At 40.3% G+C, this 20,175-nt stretch overlaps 1 non-coding gene across 1 annotated transcript; it reads right to left on the bottom strand.

Annotated features, from left to right (window-relative positions):
* Nucleotides 1-12,834: 12,834 nt before the first annotated feature.
* On the bottom strand, nt 12,835-12,907 carry TRNAA-CGC (transfer RNA alanine (anticodon CGC)). Its single transcript has one exon. It is a non-coding gene; the product is annotated as a tRNA-Ala (tRNA).
* Nucleotides 12,908-20,175: the final 7,268 nt, after the last annotated feature.

Consider the following 20,175-nt stretch of genomic DNA (forward strand, 5'->3'; position numbering starts at 1 on the left):
AGATCTACTCATTTAGCAGCTTTCAAGTATATAATACAGTATTGTTAACTATAGTCACCGTTCTGTAATTAGATCCCCAGAACTTATTCACCCTATAACTGAAAGTTTGTACCATTTGACCACTTTCACCTATTCCCCCCCATCCCTTGCCCCTGGCAACAACCAATCTACTCTCTATTTCCATGAGTTCAGCTTTTTAAAGATTATAACATACAAGGGAGATCGTACATATTTGTCTTTTTATGTTTGACTTGTTTCTCTTAGCATAATGCCCTCAGTGTTCATCCATGTTGTTGCAGATGACAAGATTTCCTCCTTTTTTATGGTTAAATACTATTCCATTATATATATATTTATGTATATATATATATAATATCATGTTTTCTTTATCCATTCATCTGTCAGTGGACACTTGTTTCAGTGTTTTGCTTGTTGTAAATAATGCTGCAGAGAACATAGAAGTGCAGATATCTCTCTGGGATAGAGATATCATTTCCTTTGGATAAATACCAGGAGTGGGATTGCTGGATATAGTAGTTCTATTTTCAAGATTTTGAGGAACCTCCATACTGTTTTCCAAAGTGGCTGTACCAATTTACATTTCCACCAGCAGAATACAGGCGTTCCTTTTTTTCCCATATCCTCATCAGCATTTGTTATGTCTTGTCTTTTTTTTTTTTTATGTCTTGTCTTTTTGATAACAGCCATTCTAACAGGTGTGAGGTGATAATCTCATTATGGTTTGATTTGCATTTCTTTGATGATTATTGATATTGAGCACCTCTTCATGTACCTGTTGGTCATTTGTATGTCTTCTTTGGAAAAATGTTTATTCAAGTCGTTTGCTCAATGTTTTAAAAACATTTTTTATTTCTTTAATGTTGTATCTATTTTATTTATTTATTTTTGGCTGCATTGGCTCTTTGTTGCCGTGCACGGGCTTTCTCTAGTTGCGGGGAGCGGGGGCTACTCTTCTTTGCGGTGTGCGAGCTCCTTATTGCAGTGGCTTCTCTTGTTGTGGAGCGTGGGCTCTAGGCGCGCAGGCTTCAGTAGTTGTGGCATGTGGGCTCAGTAGCTGTGGCATGTGGGCTTAGCTGCTCTGTGGCTTGTGGGATCTTCCCAGACCAGGGCTTGAACCTGTGTCCCGTGCATTGGCAGGTGGATTCTTAACCACTGTGTCACCAGGGAAGTTCCCGTTTAAAGTGTTTTAAAGAGAGTATATAATGAAGTGTTAGGTAACAAAATACATATTAACTGTGAGTTCAAAGTTAATATGGGCCACAACAGTCACGGAAAATTCATGAAAGAGGAGAGTGGATGAGATTTTGGCTGGTGCTTCCAGGCAGAGGGAGTAAAACAACAGGCCTGTGGAGGATAGTATGAAGACTGGTCTGTAATGGAGTTAACCCTGTTATTCCTTTACAAAGACTTTATCCTAAGAAATTAACCAGTTATATTCATAGATGTTAATTACAGTGCTATTTAAGTTGGTAAAAACTTGAAACAATCTCTATTTTGTTTAAGAGTTTCTCCTAAGAAAATAGTAAAAAATACCATATTCAAAGATGATCATTACAGTGTTATTTAAAATGACAGAAATTGGAAACCATCTACATTTTAACCAATAGGGAAATGCAAATGGCTTAGGCTGCATTCATTCAACAGAATGTGTGTTCATTTCAAAATGTATTTTTAATTATAACAAGTTGGCAAAATGTTTATGACTTAGTAAAAAATGTATATAATTATGTAAAAGAAGCAGAATGCAAAACTATAAGTACATTATGCTGTTAATTTTGTGGGAAAAAAATGCATGTCTTAGGAAAAAAGCCTGAAAGAAAATACACCAAACATTTTATATGAGGATAATCTCAAGGTGATGTCATTATGGGTGATTTTTATTTCCATCTTTACATTTTTCTGTAGTTTTAACACTTCTAGCAATGATTATATATTTTGTTTATATTCCTAGATACTATCTGTATTAGCTTACTGGGGCTGCTGTAACAATATACTAGGCACTTAAACAACAAATTAATTTTCTCATAATTTGGGAGGCTAGAAGTCCAAGATCAAGGTGTCAGCAGATTTGGTTTCTTCTGAGGCCTTTCTCCTTGGCTTGTAGATGGCAACCTTCTCTCTGTCTTTACATGGTTGTCCTTTTGTCCGCACATGTTTCTGGTGTCTCCCTTTGGGTCCAAATTTCCTCTACTTATAAAGACAATGGTCACATTGGATTAAGGCCCATCCTAAAGACCTCATTTTTGCTTAATTGCCTCTTTGAAGACCTTGTCTCCAAATACAGTTACATTCTGAAATATTGGGGGTTAGAATTTCAACATATAAACTTTGGGGAGACACGATTCACCTTATAGCACTATTTAAAAATATGATTGGTATAATATTGAAAATATGAGAAACACAAAATGGGGCAAGTGTGAGTAGAATAGAAAGATATATGGTGGCTAATGGTGGGAGAACAGGTGAAATAACAATGATACCTAAATTATTTTTTTCTTTTTTTAAATTGAAATATAGTTGATTTACAGTGTTGTGATAGTTTCAGGTAGACAGCAAAGTAATTCAGTTATATCTATGTATGTATATATATATATTCTTTTTCAGATTCATTCTATTATAGGTTATTACAAGATATTGAATATAGTTCCCTGTGCTATACAGTAGGTCCTTGTTGGTTATCTATTTTGTATATAGTTGTGCATATCTGTTAATCTCAAACTCCTAATTTATCCCTCTCCCTCCTTTTACCTTTGGTAATCATAAGTTTGTTTTCTATGTTTGTGAGTCTGTTTCTGTTTTGAATTAAGACCTAACTTAAAAAAAAAAAACAGGCCTAACTTAATTTTTTATATTCAGTTCTCTCTGTTCAAATACCTGGTGTAGTTTCTGTCTCTTGACTAGACTCTGATTTTTACAGTAGTGGAGCTGGATTTGGGGAAGGTGTGGGTTTAGTTTTGGATATCTGAATTTGCAATGACAGTGGGATATTCATGTTGAAATATCTTGTACCTAGATGGAAAAATGACCCTGGAGTTTGTGGGAGAGATAGGAAACTGAAAACATTTGTCATTGTCAGCACTGATGTGATGATGGAAACTGTAAGACTACTTGAATTCTCTGGGTGAGCGGTGTGGCGAGCCAAGAGCAGATGGTTGACCATGGTCTTGCATATACTCACAAAGAAAAAGTAGCAAAATTTAAAAAAAAATCACAAACTTGAACATATAATGATGATTTTATGATAAAGCATTGATAAATGAAGCTCATACCAAGACTTTTGTTTTTTTGTACAGTTAACTTCTTACCCAACCTGTGTTTCCAAGTCTATCCCAATATTGGGGCTATTGTGACAAATCAAAGCCTAGGAACCCTGGAGCTCTTACTTTTTTTCCCCTAAGACCTTTGGGGAAAGCCCCCAGGTCACATTGAAGGCAGTGACTTATCTTTCCTCTTTTATCTTTTGGTTTTGCCAGTCTGCTAACAATACCATAGTGGTACTGCAGAACATTATAAAAATTATGAGAATTTTTTTTTTGTAATAGGTCTTTTTTTAAAAAATAAATTTATTTACTTATTTATTTTTGGCTGCGTTATGTCTTTGTTGCTAAGTGCGGGCTTTTCTCTAGTTGCAGCCAGCGGGGGCTACTCTTCGTTGCGGTGCTCGGGTTTCTCATTGCGGTGGCTTGTCTTGTGTGAAGCACGGGCTCTAGGCACGTGGGCTTCAGTAGTTGTGGCACGTGGGCTCAGTAGTTGTGGCGCACGGGCTCAGTTGCTCCGCGGCATGTGGGATCTTCCCAGACCAGGGCTCGAACCCGTGTCCCCTGCATTGGCAGGCGGATTCTTTTTTTTTTTTTTTGCTGTACGTGGGCCTCTCACTGTTGTGGCCTCCCCGTTGTGGAGCACAGGCTCCGGACGCGCAGGCTCAGCGGCCATGGCTCACGGGCCCAGCCGCTCCGCGGCATGTGGGATCTTCCTGGACTGGGGCACGAACCCGTGTCCCCTGCATCGGCAGGCGGACTCTCAACCACTGCGCCACCAGGGAAGCCCATGGCAGGCGGATTCTTAACCACTGTGCCACCAGGGAAGTCCCTGTAATAGGTCTTTATTGGAGTATAATTCCTTCACAATACCGTGTTAGTTTCTGTTGCACAACAAATCGAATCGGCCATATGCATACACATGTCCCATATCCCCTCCCTTTTCAGCCTCCCTCCCATCCTCCCTATCCTATGCTGCTGCTTCCCACCAGCCAACTATTTTACATTTGGTAGTGTATATATGTCAATGCTACTCTCACTTCGCTGCAGCTTTGCCCTCCCACCCCATGTCATCAAGTCCTTTCTCTATGTCTACCTCTTTATTCCTGCCCTGCAACTGGGTTCATCAATACAATTTGTTTTAGATTCCATATATATGTATTAGCATATGGTATTTGTTTTTCTCTTTCTGACTTAACTTCACTCTGTATGACAGACTCTAGGTCCATCCACCTCACTACAAATAACTCAATTTTGTTTTTCTTTATGCTGAGTAATATTCCATTGTATATATGCGCCATATCTTCATTATCCATTCATCTATCGATGGACATTTAGGTTGGTTCCATGTCCTGGCTATTGTAAATAGTGCTGCAGTGAACACTGTGGTGCATGTCTCTTTTCAAATTATGGTTTTCTCAGGGTATATGCCCAGTAGTGGGATTGCTGGGTCATATGGTAGTTCTATTTTTAGCTTTTTTTAAAATTATTTTTAGCTTTTTTTAAACCTCCATACTGTTTTCCATAGTGGTTGTATCAATTTACATTCCCACCAACAGTGTAGGAGGGTTCCCTTTTCACCACACCCTTTCCAGCATTTATTGTTTCTAGCTTTTTTGATAATGGCCATTCCGACCATCATGAGGTGATACCTCATTGTAGTTTTGATTTGCATTTCTCTAATAGTGATGTTGAGCATCTTTTCATGTGCCTCTTGGCCATCTGTATGTCTTCCTTGGTGAAATGTCTATTTAGGTCTTCCGCCCATTTTTTAACTGGATTGTTTGTTTTTTTGATATTGAGCTCCATGAGCTGTTTGTATATTTTGGAGATTAATCCTTTGTCTGTTATTTCATTTGCAAATATTTTCTCCCATTCTGAGGGTTGTCATTTTGTTTTGTTTTTGGTGTCCTTTGCTGTGCAAAGCTTTTAAGTTTAATTAAGTTCCATTTGTTTATTTTTGTTTTTGTTTCTGTTACTCTAGGAGGTGGGTCAAAAAAGATCTTGCTGTGGTTTATGTCAAAGAGGGTTTTTCCTATGTTTTCCTCTAAAAGTTTATAGTGTCTGGTATTACATTTAAGTCTTTAATCCATTTGGAGTTTTTTTGTTTTTTGTTATTTATTTTTGGCTGCATTGGGTCTTCGTTGCTGTGTGCGGGCTTTCTCTAGCTGCTGTGAGTGGGGGCTACACTTCGTTGCAGTGCGTGGGCTTCTTATCGCTGTGGCTTCTCTTGTTGGGGAGCATGGGCTCTAGGCGCACAGGCTTCAGTAGTTGCAATACATAGGCTCAGTAGTTGTGGTTCACGGGCTCTGGAGCACAGGCTCAATATTTGTGGCGCACAGGCTTAGTTGTTCTGCAGCATGTGGGATCTTCCAGGACCAGGGATCGAACCTGTGTCCCCTGCATTGGCAGGCGGATTCTTAACCACTGCACCACCAGGGAGGTCTCCATTTGGAGTTTATTTTTGTGTATGGTGTTAGGTAGTGTTCTAATTTCATTCTTTTACATGTAGCTGTCCAGTTTTCCCAACATCAATTATTGGAGGGGCTGTCTTTTCTCCTTTGTATGTTCTTGCCTCCTTTGTCATAAATTAGGTGCCCATATGTGTGTGGGTTTATCTCTGGGCATTCTATCCTGTACCATTGATCTATATTTCTGTTTTTGTGCCAGTACCATACTGTCTTGATTACTGTAGCTTTGTAGTATAGTTTGAAGTCGGGGAGCCTGATTCCTCCAACTCTGTTTTTCTTTCTCAAGATTGCTTTGGATATTTGGGGTCTTTTGGGTTTCCATACGAATTGTAAGATTTTTTGTTCTAATTCTGTGAAGAATGCCATTGGTAATTTGATAGGTATTGCAATGAATCTGTAGATTGCTTTGGGTAGTATAGTCATTTTCACAATATTGATTCTTCCAATCCAAGAACATGGTATATTTCTCCATCTGTTTATGTCATCTTTGATTTCTTTCATCAGTGTTTTATAGTTTTCTGAGTACAAGTCTTTTGCCTCCTTAGGTGGTTTATTCCTAGGTATTTTATTCTTTTTGTTGCAATGGTAAATGGGAGTGTTTCCTTAATTCTCTTTCTGATTTTTCATTGTTGGTGTATAGGAATGCCAGAGATTTCTGTGCCTTAATTTTGTATCCTGCACCCTTACCAAATTCACTGATTAGTTCTAGTAGTTTTCTGGTGGCATCTTTAGGATTTTCTACGTATAGTATCGTGTCATTGGCAAACAGTGACCTTTTTACTTCTTCTTTTCCAATTTGTATTCCTTTTATTTCTTTTTCTTCTCTGATTGCTGTGGCTAGGACTTCCAAAACTATGTTGAATAAGAGTGATGAGAGTGGACATCCTTGTCTTGTTCCTGACAACTCATTCAAACATCCACTGTGTGCCTACTTTGTGTCAGGTGTCTGTTATGTGTGTAGTTTACTGCTGACAGTTGTTCTAAGCCTTTTCTCTCCTTTGGTTCCCTCTGGTTGCCCCTCAGTACATATACCTTCTTCTCTTTTGACAGGGGCCCTTACCTCCTACTTTCCTAACAAAGAAAAGAACCATGTGAGGTGAGCCTTTTAATCCATTCCAAAATAACTCTGTTTCTTTCTCCCCATCTTAGAAGAACTGAACTTACTCTTTTTTTTTTTTTTTGCGGTACACGGGCCTCTCACTGTTGTGGCCTCTCCTGATGCGGAGCACAGGCTCCAGACGCGCAGGCTCAGCGGCCATGGCTCACGGGCCCAGCCGCTCCACAGCATGTGAGATCCTCCCAGACCGGGGCACGAACCCGCATCCCCTGCATCGGCAGGCGGACTCTCAACCACTGCGCCACCAGGGAAGCCCTGAACTTCCTCTTTTTAAGTTTGAACTATCCTTGTGTTCTCAATCCTCTTTGTCTTCTCCCTCTTCATCCTTGTGGGTGCTATAACAGCTAGAATCAAAGATTTCTCCCTTAAATATCTTCTTTTTGTCTAGCTTAAGCACCTTTAATTTCCTCTTCTCTCCTTGGCCTGTAGACATAATCTTTTTTCTCTGTGCTGGAACACACACACACACACACACACACACACACACACACACACACACACACACACACACACACACACACACACACACACACACACACACACACACACACACACACACACACACACACACACACACACACACACACACACACACACACACACACACACACACACACACACACACACACACACACACACACACACACACACCTTTGTTTGACCTTGATCAACTCTTAGCCTATTTTTCTAACCCTTTTATTGTTGTAGGTTTATAATGGAGCAGGAGCCTATGGGACCTTCCCCAGACAGGCCCTTCCCCCATATCCAATGTTTAGCTTATCTCTGAAGTACCTAGATAACAGTATTTGATGCACATTTCCTGAGTTGTTTTACAGATGTGAACCCCCCCCCCCTCAAATGGAAGATGTTAACTACTTGATGACCTTTAGCACATAGCCCCAGGCCTCCTGGCGCCTAAGGACTAATAATGTTAACCCCTGTGACACCGCCCTGTTCCCTCACCATCAGCCAGTCACAGAACTGTGCATGAGTCGATCACATACCCTGCAACCTACAAACGTACCCTGCAACCGTCCTCCCTCACCTGGCTTTTCAAAATGCTTTGCCAAAACCCTTCTGGGAGCTCGGGGTTCTTTTGGGCATGAGCCACGCTTCTCCTTGCATGGCCTTGCAGTAAACCTTTCTCTGCTCCAAACTTTAATGTTTCTGTTTGTTTGGCCTCACTGTGCGTCAGGCACAGGAACTTGTGCTAACAGGTTTAAGAATGAACCTCCATTCCCAATGCACAGTCACTCCTAGTTCTGCTCGCTTGACTCCTGCTGCTGCTTCGGCCTCTGTCCCTGTCATTCAGACTGGTCACCGAAAGGCAGTCCTGGCTTCCTAGTCACAAGGCACAGTGGGTTTTTCTCAGCCCTCCCTGTCTTAGCTTCTCTGTGGCATTTGACACTGTTGATCCCCCTTTTTTCTAACACTCTCTTCTCTTGATTTTCATAGCACAACATATGATTTTCTTCTCATCTTTTTGCTCTAACATTTTCAAAACAGTTTAGATGACTAAATGTACTGAGCCTAACTTCCAACATATCTGTTGCAGTTTGAAGGGGTCAGGAAGGAATAGTGGGCGTTACCAAAAGCTGATGGCTGCTCAAATAGGCTTTGTAGGATGTTGTCCAATGATGTTAAAAGCTTCCTCACTTGGAAGGTCTAGATATTTGATTGTGTCCAAGGCTGGTTAAAGTAACCAATCTTATAAGAGACTAATGCTCCCTATGTAGTGTCTTCCCTGAGCAGAGCTTGCCTTTCCAATTCTCTTTATTCCTCTAAGTTTCAATCTTTCAGTTTCTAATATCTCAGATGTATTAATTCCATTGTTGAGCAGTGGTCAAGCTCTCTCTTCTGATTTTTACTTTTTATTTCCTAATGATATGTGTTGATTTTACTTGTCACGTTTTCAGAGTTCTGGAGGTGTTTGCTGTCAACTCAGTGTTCTATGTAAGAAAAAAGCCCCACTTTGTTTGACAGGCTTTTCTCTCTTCTTAAATGTAGGAGTTATTTAACATAATCTAGATTTTGAAAAGTAGAATGCCTCATGGAGATTTTATGTTTGTTACTCAAGATGTAGAAAATAGAGTTCATTTTTGTCTGAGAAGAATTTTCTCTCCATAAATAAAAAGTGATTACTTAAAAAGTCATCATCCTATTGAGAATGGATAAGAATAAGAAAAGATAACCTGGTCTTATAAACAATTTATTTTTGTATTGTGCTAAGTTATAGGTGAACTTCTAGTTCTTACTGTTGTTAGTTGATACTTAACACGGAGCCTTCAGCCAAATGAAAAGGGAACCGTGCGTGGTGAGTTGATGGAAAATGGAGCCTTTACGGCGAAGAAAAAAGAAGTCTGAAGTTATTTCTCTGTGAACTTGAACTACTGTTTCTTCCTGATTTCAAACATGGCAGGTTTTAATAGAGACTTAACATTCATCCCTGCTGTTGTCATTTACTTTGAGTTAACCATTTATTATTGAAACTTAAAGATAAAATCTAGGGAGATTTCTCAACTTAAGGTTCATAGCCTTTCTCTAATTATCCCTCTTCTCTTACGTTGTACTGCCTTTCCCCTACATATTTGTTGTACTTGGGTACATTGTGAAGTCCAAATTCACATTCTGTTTTTATTTCAGTATGAGGGAATTTCAGAGTATAAGGTCACTTGGCTAGTAATAAGTAAGTCAGGTCAAAAATTTATCCTAGATCTCCTATTAGCCAAATTGAGAACAGTTAGAACCTCAGAATTAATAATAACATAGTAATCCACTAACTAAAATAATCCATGAATCCATACTGATGTACACAAATGAATGAATAAATATAATAAAAGGTAAAGAAGGGAAAATCTCCTTCCAGCAGAATGCCAACTAATAAATGTGATAAATGAGGAAGGAATGATGGAATTAGAAAATCACCATTTGGCAACCACCATATTAATAATTGCTTCAGGCAAGAATCATCAAAGGAAGCTAAAATTTGTGGGGGAGTTTGCTAAGGAACATGACACTTACATAGTCTCAAGATTATCTAGTGATTACACAGGGAAAAATAGTAATTTTACAGTGGCACAATCTGGTAGACACTGACTTAATCAAATAACCAAAATTAATATTACCAATAAGGAGACCAAGTAGCATCATGTACCTCTGATGTGATGCATTGACAAGTTGGCATTCCTGCCAAAAATGCATAATCTGAATCTAATCATGAAGAGACATCAGACTAATCCAAACTGAGGAATTGTCTACAAATAACTGGCCTGTAGTCTTCAAAAAAGTCAAGGACATGAAAAACTGATTAACTGTTCCAGATGAAAGGAGGATAAAGACACATGACAGCTAAATGTAACAAATAATCCTGGAATTGGAGACTGCACTTAAAAAAAAAAGGAAGGACATTGTGGAACAAGTGATGAAATTTTACGTGGGACTGTAGATTAGACAATGGTATTGTATCAAAGTTAAATTTCCTGATTTTGATAATTGTATTGTGATTATATAAGAGAATGTGCTTGTTCATAGGAAATGCCCATTGAAATATTTAGGGGCAAATAGGTACGATGTTTGCAACTTAATTTCAAATGGTTCAGAAAAAAATGAATACACATACACAGAAAGAATAATAAAGCAAATGGGGCAAAATGTAAACACTTGGTGAATCTGGGGAAAGAGTATATTGGAGTGCTTTGTATGATTCTTAAAACTTTTCTATAAACTTGAAATGATATCAAAATAAAAAGTTACCAAGTAAACCCAATTCTGAATTTTGGGGGATTAATTTTTTTAAGTAAAATCTTTAATTGAAGTATACTAAGCATACAGAAGAGCACAGACACCAAAAGTGTACAGCTCGATACCTTTTTATGAAATAAACCCCCCCACGTAATCGTGATCCAGGTTAGGATCTAAAATATTACCGACATTCTGGAAACATCCTTCCTAGTCATTACTCCATCCTTCCACTGCAAAGGCAACCTCTATATGACTTCTATTATCATGGTTTAGTTTTGCCTCTTTTTGAATGTTGTGTAAATAGAATCATACCATATGATTATTTTTTGTGTTTATTTTTTCCTAACATTTTGTCTGTGAGAGTCATTTCTTGATGCAAGTAGCTGTAATTCATTTATTTCTTTTTTATTCTTTAATATTGCGCTGTATTTAAATAGACGGTCATTTATTTACCTGTTCTAACATTGTTGGACACTTGGGTTGTGTAGTAGACAGTCTCTAAGATAGCCCCTAGTGATCCTTGTCTCCTGTTATTCATCACATTGTGTAATCCTCTCTCCCTGAGTGTGAGCTGGACCCAGTGACCAGTCTCTAATGAATAGAATACGGCAAAAGTGATGGGTTTTCACTTCTGCGATTAGGTTGCAAAAAGATTGTGGCTTCCATTGTGGGTTCTCTTTCTTAGTTTGCTTACCTGGGGGAAATCAGTGTCATGTCATGAGTCAACCCTCTGGAGAGGTCCAAATGGTGAGAGATGAATGAGCTTGGAAGCAGATTCTCCAGCTCCAGGCAAACCTTGAAATGACTGCAGTCCAATGGCTGACAATTTGACAGCAACATCATGACAGACTAAGAGCTAAGCCACACTGGATTCCCGACTCAAAGAATCTGTGAGATGTTAATGTCTATGTTATCAGCTGCTAACTTTTGGCATAATTTGTTTTGCAGTAATTGATAACCGATAGAGATTTTTTTTTCTAGTTTTTGACCATTACAAACAGTGCTGGCGAAACCTTCTTGTATGTGTAGTGCACATATGTGAGCATCTGGGGTGTATACCTAGGAGAAGAATTACTGAGTCATAGGGTATATTTATGACAGCCTTACAGTTTTCCAAAGTAGTTGTACCGGTTTATAAGCCCACAACAATGTATGAGAGTTCCTATTCTTCCATACCCTTGGTAGCACTAGGCATTATCCGTCTTTTTAATTTTAGTCAGTATGGCATATCATTTAAAAATATTTTATCTTGAGATAATTTCAAACTGAGAGAAAAGTTGCGAGAACAGTACACAAAACTTCCATATTCTCTTTACCTATATTCCTTAATTTTTAACATTTTACCATATTTCTCTTTCCCTCTAATGTATATGATGATTCTTTCTCTGAGAACAAGTTGCAAACATAATGACCCGTCCCTTAAATACCACAGTGCATTTCCTCCAAATAAGAGCACTTTCATATATAATCATACTATAACAATCCAGAATCAGAAAATCAACATTGATACAACACTATTATTCAATCCATAGACCCTGTTAAAATTTTGACAACTATCCCATTCTCTTCCTCTCTTCTGTGGTCTAGAATCCAATCCAGTATCATGTTGCATTTAGTTGTCATGTCTCTTTAATCTCCTATAACCTAGAATAGTTCCTTAATATTCCTTAATGTTAATGTCTTTCATGACCGTTGACAGTTTTAAAGAGTATACGTGTTTCATTCTGTTAGTACCGTTGATGGGGATTTGTCTGATGCTTCCTCACATCCAGACTCAGGCCATACATTCTTGGCAGGAGTACCACCCAACCCCCCCAAAACAAACAAACAAACAAACTGATGCTGTGCTCTTCTTAGAGAATCACATTGGGAGATATCCAATATCAACCTGTCCCATTGCTGATGAGGTTAACCAAGATCACCTGGCTAAGTTGATACTGCCAAGTTTCTCCACTGTGATGTCATCATTTTCCCATTTGCAATTTAATAGTGTTTTGTAGGGAGATAGTCCAAGACTCTCCCAATATCCTGTTCCTCATCAAACTTTAGTCACCAATCTTAGTTTCCATTGATGACTCCTGCCTAAATCAGCCACCAATATGATGGCTGCCACATGGTGATTTTTAATGTCCATCATTCCTTCTACATTACTAGATGACATTCAATTGTCAGAAAGCATTTTCCCTTCCTTTTTTTTTTTCTTTTTCTTTGGTATTTGGGATCCCAGTTCCCTGACCAGTGATTGAACCCGGGACCCCTGCATTGCGAGCACAGAGTCTTAACCACTGGACCACCAGGGAAGTCCCCTCTTCCTTCTTATTCAGTCATTCTTTCATTCATTTATTCATATCAGTATGGACTCATGGATTCCTATGTTAGTCAATGGATTAAGATCTATCATTATTATAACATTATTATGATGATCAGATTGTTCCAGTTTTTTTTTTTAACATCTTTATTGGGGTATAATTGCTTTACAATGGTGTGTTAGTTTCTGCTTTATAACAAAGTGAATCAGTTATACATATACCTATGTTCCCATATGTCTTCCCTCTTGCGTCTCCCTCCCTCCCACCCTCCCTATCCCACCCGATTGTTCCAGTTTTGGCTAGTGTGAACCCTCTCAAGCTGAGTCCCATGTCCTTTGGACATATCAAAGTATTCTTTGAGCACTTCCTTATTTTCTGCTACAACAGGATGTTCCAAGCTCATTTTATGCCCCGGTCCTGGAATCAGCCATTTCTTCAAGGAGCCCTGTTTCCTTTTATTTGTTTATTTTTATTTTTAAATTAATTTTTATTGGTGTATAGTTGATTTACAATGTTGTACTAGTTTCAACTGTACAGCTAAGTGAACCAGTTATACATATATCCACTTTTTTTTTAGATTCTATTCCCATATAGGTCATTACAGAGTATTGAGTACACAGTAGGTTCTTATTAGTTACTTATTTTATATCTAGTAGCATGTATATGTCAATCCCAATTTCCTAATTTATCCCTCCCCCCCCGATTCCTTTTAGTGGAGAATGGTGTTTAGAAACCAAGATCTGGGTGTTTAGTATGCTTATAATAACTATGTATCACAGGCATCCACTGATGATCTATCCTATCTATCTATCATCTATTTATTTCATCATGTATGAGTTCACACCAAAATCTCTAATTCCAATCCAATACCTCCGTTTTTTTTCTAGTCTTCCTCCATTCCATTTGTGTAAATTCCTCCTCAGGCCCTGATAAGCCTGGCTCTCATTGTCATATATTTACTTATTTCTCAATCTTCCTGTATGTAACCAATCTCCCAACCACAAAGACTGCCTACTTGGCTGGCCTTCTTCTTGGTCCTGCCAACTTCTCAGTCTCAGCCCTGATGCCATTTCCTTGGCCAGCATCTGCCTTAGTTTGTTCTCTCCCTGTGGCTGCCTTTTTGGCAGCCACACTGCCACCTTCAAAGATTGGGCAAGGAAGGGCAGGGAAGAGGGGAGAGCAAGAGCCATCCTGCTATTTTGACTCTTAGACCAGCGTTTTATTGATCTGGCTGCTTAGTGAGAATTCAGCTCGCTTCAGGAATAGATACCCACTGAGAGTTTGGCCCCTTAAAATATCCCAGGGTGCTGGGTTATTTAATGACTTAAAGTGACTAATATTGGCAGGATTAAGCATTATTTAATGAGAATAGGGGGAAGAGAAACAGCAGGAGCAGGTGGGGAAGGATAAACAATCACCACTCCAGTTGGGCCTTGGATAGAGCTCAACTTCAGTCCTAGTTTTTTTTTTTTTTTTTTTTGTGGTACGCGGGCCTCTCACTGCTGTGGCCTCTCCCGTTGCGGAGCACAGGCTCCGGACGCGCAAGCTCAGCGGCCATGGCTCACGGGCCCAGCCGCTCCGCGGCATGTGGGATCTTCCCAGTCGGGGACACGAAGCCGTGTCCCCTGCATCGGCAGGCGGACAATCAACCACTGCGCCACCAGGGAAGCCCCAGTCTTAGTTTTATAGTGAAAATGGTTCCCATCAGTGCTCCTGCCCCAGAGCGTGAGCTTGCCATAGAAAGGCTGTGTTGGGTTGGAGAGGGGATGGAAGATAGGTTTTCAGATCTATTCTGAAGTGGAATGCACATTTTAGGATGGTTTTGGCATCCACTTGGCCTTCCCAGATGCCCTGTGGTCAGGCTAGACCTCTCAAGCAGCTTCAGACTCCCAGGCCCCTGACCCAGGCTGGAGTCAGAATGGCCTCTGGAGGGCAGAGGAGCACCGTGTGATCCTGCTCAGCTCTAACTTGATCTAACCATTTCCGTTGCCTGTTCATTTGCTAGTAAACTTCTGGAATTCCTTGGCAGACTCTCTTCCACATTTTGTCTAATAAACTAGAAAGAAAAAGGGTTGCATGATCTGGAATAAAACTCAGAAAAGTTAAGTGACATTTATCTAATGTTATAAAGTTATATATATGAGACACTTTGGTTCATATATGTAAACAGGTAATAGCAACTAGCGAATTCATGAGTCAGAGTAATGTTAAGTACAATGATTTGTTTGATATAGTCATTACTGACAGTCTCAAACAGCTACTGACATAGTTGTCTGAATTTTTAACAGTGAGTGATAACTGCCCAGGTGCCACATTTCTGGCTGTATAGAACAGTGGCTAAGCATGAGGATCATCTCAGACTGCCTGGGTTTGTATCCTGATGACACTACTTACTAGATGTGTGTCTTTAGGCATGCCAGTTACCTTTTCTGTGCTGTAGTTCTCTCATCTGTAAAAATACCACATGGGGTTCTCATGAGGTTTAAGTGAGAGCATACATAATTTTTAGAGTGATGCCTGGCACATGAGAAGCACCCAATAAACATCAGTTTGGGGGCTTCCCTGGTGGCGCAGTGGTTAAGAATCCGCCTGCCAATGCAGGGGACATGGGTTCGAGCCCTGGTCTGGGAAGATCCCACATGCCACGGAGGAACTAAGCCCGTGTGCCACAACTAGAGCCCGGGAGCCACAACTACTGAGCCCACATGCCACAACTACTGAAGCTCGCGTGCCTAGAGCCTGTGCTCCGCAACAAGAGAAGCCACGGCAATGAGAAGCCTGCGCACCACAACTAAGAGTAGCCCTCGCTGACTGCAACTAGAGAAAGCTGGCGTGCAGCAACGAAGACCCAACATGGGCAAAAATAAAAAAAACGAAAACCAAACAACATCAGTTTGCACTTGAGTGATTGTTATTATCATCTTAAGCTGCAGATTCATCCTTAACAAAAAAATTCCATAACAAATCTAATCAGCTTTCTTGTCTTGGTTCTCCTATCGACATCATGAGCTTATTATTTACTACTAAAACTGTAGAGAGACCATCTGTTTGCTTCTCCATTAGTTTGAAACAGATGAGATTGAGTTGACCTATTCTGCAAAAATAGCTGGTTGGGTCCAGCCGCAGTTTTCTTCAGTCCCATTTATTTTTTTATCATTACCTCGCTGGAAAGTTGAAACTACTCTTTATAGATACCAATGTTCCACTAATCTGACCCAGTGTCTGCTGACAACTTTTCAATCATTGTAGTCTATTCAGTTCTTTTTACTCTAGAGGAATTTCTCTGATAAGCAAAACCGAACTGAGCAATTTCAAACACATACTTAACTTCCATTAAAAAAAAAAGACATCCTGTTAATGAAGAAAGACTGAGTGATGTTGGGTGGAACTCTGAATTGGGAGCCAAAAGGCCAGAATTCAAGTTTCAACACTGCAGCTATTTGCATATATTTATTGTGTATCTTCTGTGTGTGAAGCAATATGCTTGACAGGCATTGAGGGAATTCAAAAAAAGGATTCAAACAAGTGGACTTTCTTCTCAGAGTGTTACAACCTGGTTGGAATAGCAAAGCAGCTGTGATAGGAGACTGAATGAAATAAATGCAGAATCCAGCATCCATCCCATTGTATGCTGGAGGAAAGAACGAAACTGTAATAAGGGCCTGGAGGAAGGGTGCCCTGGGCAGTCAGTGCCTCTTCCACACACTGTGTGCTCTCATTTGTATCACAAAGTCTGGAAACCTGGGAACAGGATTCCCCAGACTCCTTTGCTTTCAGCCTTCTTGCTGTAGTTTATGTTCTGCCAATGAGGGGCTCTTGGCAACTGTGGAAAGCAGAAGAGAAGCCCGAGGCATTTACCCCTTTCTCTTCTGGCAGTGTTGGTAAGTGGATGTATGAACTTCTTGTATGTGAGTTTTCACAGTGGCCCTGGTGCTCCCCAGCTGATTCAGGGCTGTGAGGTCTGTGTGAGCAATAGCTTCTAGCAGGTTCCTGACTGCTTGGAAGCAGCAGTGTCTCATTCAATACTCACTCTCTAATAAAACTAGGTCTTCTGTAATGCCATGCTCTTTTTTACCTCTGAGTCTTTACTCATCTGTCCCCTATCACCTATGTTGTCCTTCCTTCCACTTCCTTTGTATTTTATTCGTTTTTATGGCCCAGCAGCTAGTCAGTGACTGTTGCATATCACGCAACCAAACTATATATATATATATTTTTTTTTTGCAGTACGCGGGCCTCTCACTGTTGTGCCCTTTCCCGTTGCGGAGCACAGGCTCCGGACGTGCAGGCTCAGCGGCCATGGCTCACGGACCCAGCCGCTCCGCAGCATGTGGGATCTTCCCGGACCGGGGCACGAACCCGTGTCCCCTGCATCGGCAGGCGGACTCTCAACCACTGCGCCTCCAGGGAAGCTCCCAAACAATATTTTTGGGATGAATAGATGAAGGAATGAAAGAAAGAAGAGAGGTTACAGGCTTAAGCAGATCTATAAATGGGATGGGGGTAGTGAACACAGTGGAGAGAGTAGGATATGAAGAGACAAAGCAGAGTAACAATTGAAGGGGTTGGAAATGGGAAAAGAATAAATGGAAATGTGGCTATTCACTGGCATAATATCACTGGGTTTTTAATAATCTACTATTTATGAAAAAAAGACAAGCCCCATGGTTTGCTAACTATGTGAGCATTTGTTAAAGTATAAAGGTAAGATGGATGAAGAAACGGGTCTGCTACAGTTCGAGGGTAGGAAGAAGGAATTGTCTGGTGGTCAACTGGTGTGGAGATGCACTATAGAAGAATGTAACAAAGGAGATCTCAAATAGGAAGACAGGTTCTATACAAGAATGATGGGGAAGGACACCCAGGTTTAGGTAGAGTAGATCATAGTGATACCAAGCAGGGCCCTGTGGGGATCCTGCGCACAAAGCCTTTCTGTATCCCTCCATTTCTTTGATTACCTTCATTCAGCCTCCATGACCTTCCCTGAGTTCCAATGGGCAGATTCAAGCAGTTGTTAATTAGGGAAAGAGGGGGATGCAAGACAAGGGAGAAACAGAGTCAAGAGAATAGTGCAGCCTTGGGGCAGAGTCCTGGTTACCCATCAAGGGATACACACCACAATATCTTTCAGCTATTTTGCAGATACTGAAACCCCGTCCAGATGAGAGAGGTTAAGGATTAAAGATGGTATGCTGCCCACAAGCATGTAGACCCCAGACCAGTTGGAACCTGAAGGCTGATGATGCTGACTCCTACTTACCTCACCACTAACCCATCAGAAGAACATCTATGAGCTGATCATGTCCTCTTTGAACCATTACTATAAAACTTCTCCAAGTTGGGACACACAGCTTTGAGGGCATTAGCCTGCTCTGGCCCCCTTTGCCTGGCAAAGCAATAATGCTATTCTTTTCTTTCTTTTTTTTTTAATAGAATTTATCTATTTAAATTTTATTTTTTAATTAATTTTTTTTTTTGGCTGCGTTTGGTCCTGTGGCTGCTCAAGCTTTCTCTAGCTGTGGCGAGTGGGGGCTACTCTTCGTTGCGGTGAGCGGGCTCTAGGCACACAGGCTTCAGTAGTTGTGGCAGACAGGCTCAGTAGCTGTGGCTTGCAGGCTCTAGAGACAGGCTCAGTAGTTGTGGCACACGGGCTTAGTTGCTCCATGGCATGTGGGATCTTCCCAGATCAGGGATCGAAACTGTGTCCCCTGCATTGGCAGGCGGACTCTTAACCATTGCGCCACCAGGGAAGTCCCAAAGCTATTCTTTTCTACTTCACCCAAAACTCTTGCCTCCAAGATTCAATTTGGCACTGGTGTACAGAGAAGCTGAGCTTTCGGTATCAGTAATATTGGTATAGTGCTTTACACTACTGAAAGTGTTTTTCAGGTGCATTATCCTATTTTATCCTCACTGCAACCTTGTGAACAAAGTATATACTATTAATACAAATAGGTTTGCTTGGAAAAGCAATGTGCTTATTGTGGAAAATTTAAATACATAGATCACAAAGGAAAAAAATAGAAATCACTCTTAAAGCCATCATTGTTAACATCTTGATGCTGGCCTCTCAGAGCTTTTCAATGCCTGTTTATCTCTAAATTAAAAAATGGGATGTTATATACTTTAACTTTTTTAACAAATAAATTTATTTATTTATTTTATTTTTGGCTGTGTTGGGTCTTCTTTGCTGCGCACTTGCTTTTCTCTAGTTGTGGTGAGTGAGGGCTACTCTTTGTTGAGGTGCGTGGGCTTCTCATTGCCGTAGCTTCTCTTGTTGCAGAGCATGGGCTCTAGGCGTGTGGGCTTCAGTAGTTGTGGCACGTGGGCTCAGTAGTTGTGGCACAGGGGCTTTGTTGCTCCGCGGCATGTGGGATCTTCCCAGACCAGGGCTTGAACCTGTGTCCCCTGCATTGGCAGCCAGATTCTTAACCACTGCGCCACCAGGGAAGTCCCCCTTTAAATTGTTTTTAAGCTTGCTTTTTTTTTTTACTTAGGGCATTGTGAACATATTTTCATGTCCTTAAATATTCCCCTGTGCATAATTGTTAATGGCTGCATAATATCCCATTGTCTGGTTAAGTAAATTATAGTATAAACTAGTCATTTACTGCTAGCATTTAGTTGACTCCAGTTTTTTACTTTTGCAAACAATATTGAGATGAATGTCCTTGCAGTTAAGTCTCTGCACATATCTTTTTTTTTTTTAACATATCTTTAATTATGTTCTTAGGATAACTGCCTAAAAGTGTGTTGAATGAAAAAAATGCACACTCTGAAAGTTGAGAATTATGTTTTATTGACTTACTGAGGACTTAAGCCCAGGAGGCAGACTCTCAGATAGCTCTGAGGAACAATTCCAAAGAGTAAGGAGAAGTCAGGATATATAAGAATTTTTGCAAAAACAAAACAGAAACGAAAAACAGCCCAGGTAATTGGAACATCAAAAGATTACTGTCAAAGAAAACCAGACCTCAAGTTATGAATTTAGGGTTTTTCTGTGTATGGGAAGATTCAAGAGCCTGGGCTCATTGAAATTATTCCTTTGATACACACCTTATCTAGGGCCAGTATCCTGTTTATCTCCATCCTGAGTTCCCTTAGGGTGCACCATCAGGGCTGGCCGCAGTAGCTGATGGCTGCACCATCCTTTGTTTACTGATATGACAGGCAACATTCTTTGTCCACAGGGCCTCCTCTTGGTCATAGATTTGACCAATCTTTGGGAGGCATTTCATGACTAATTTTGTTCCGTGACA

The sequence above is a fragment of the Lagenorhynchus albirostris genome, chromosome 1, assembly GCF_949774975.1.
Source record: "Lagenorhynchus albirostris chromosome 1, mLagAlb1.1, whole genome shotgun sequence".
NCBI classification, from domain to species: domain Eukaryota; kingdom Metazoa; phylum Chordata; class Mammalia; order Artiodactyla; family Delphinidae; genus Lagenorhynchus; species Lagenorhynchus albirostris.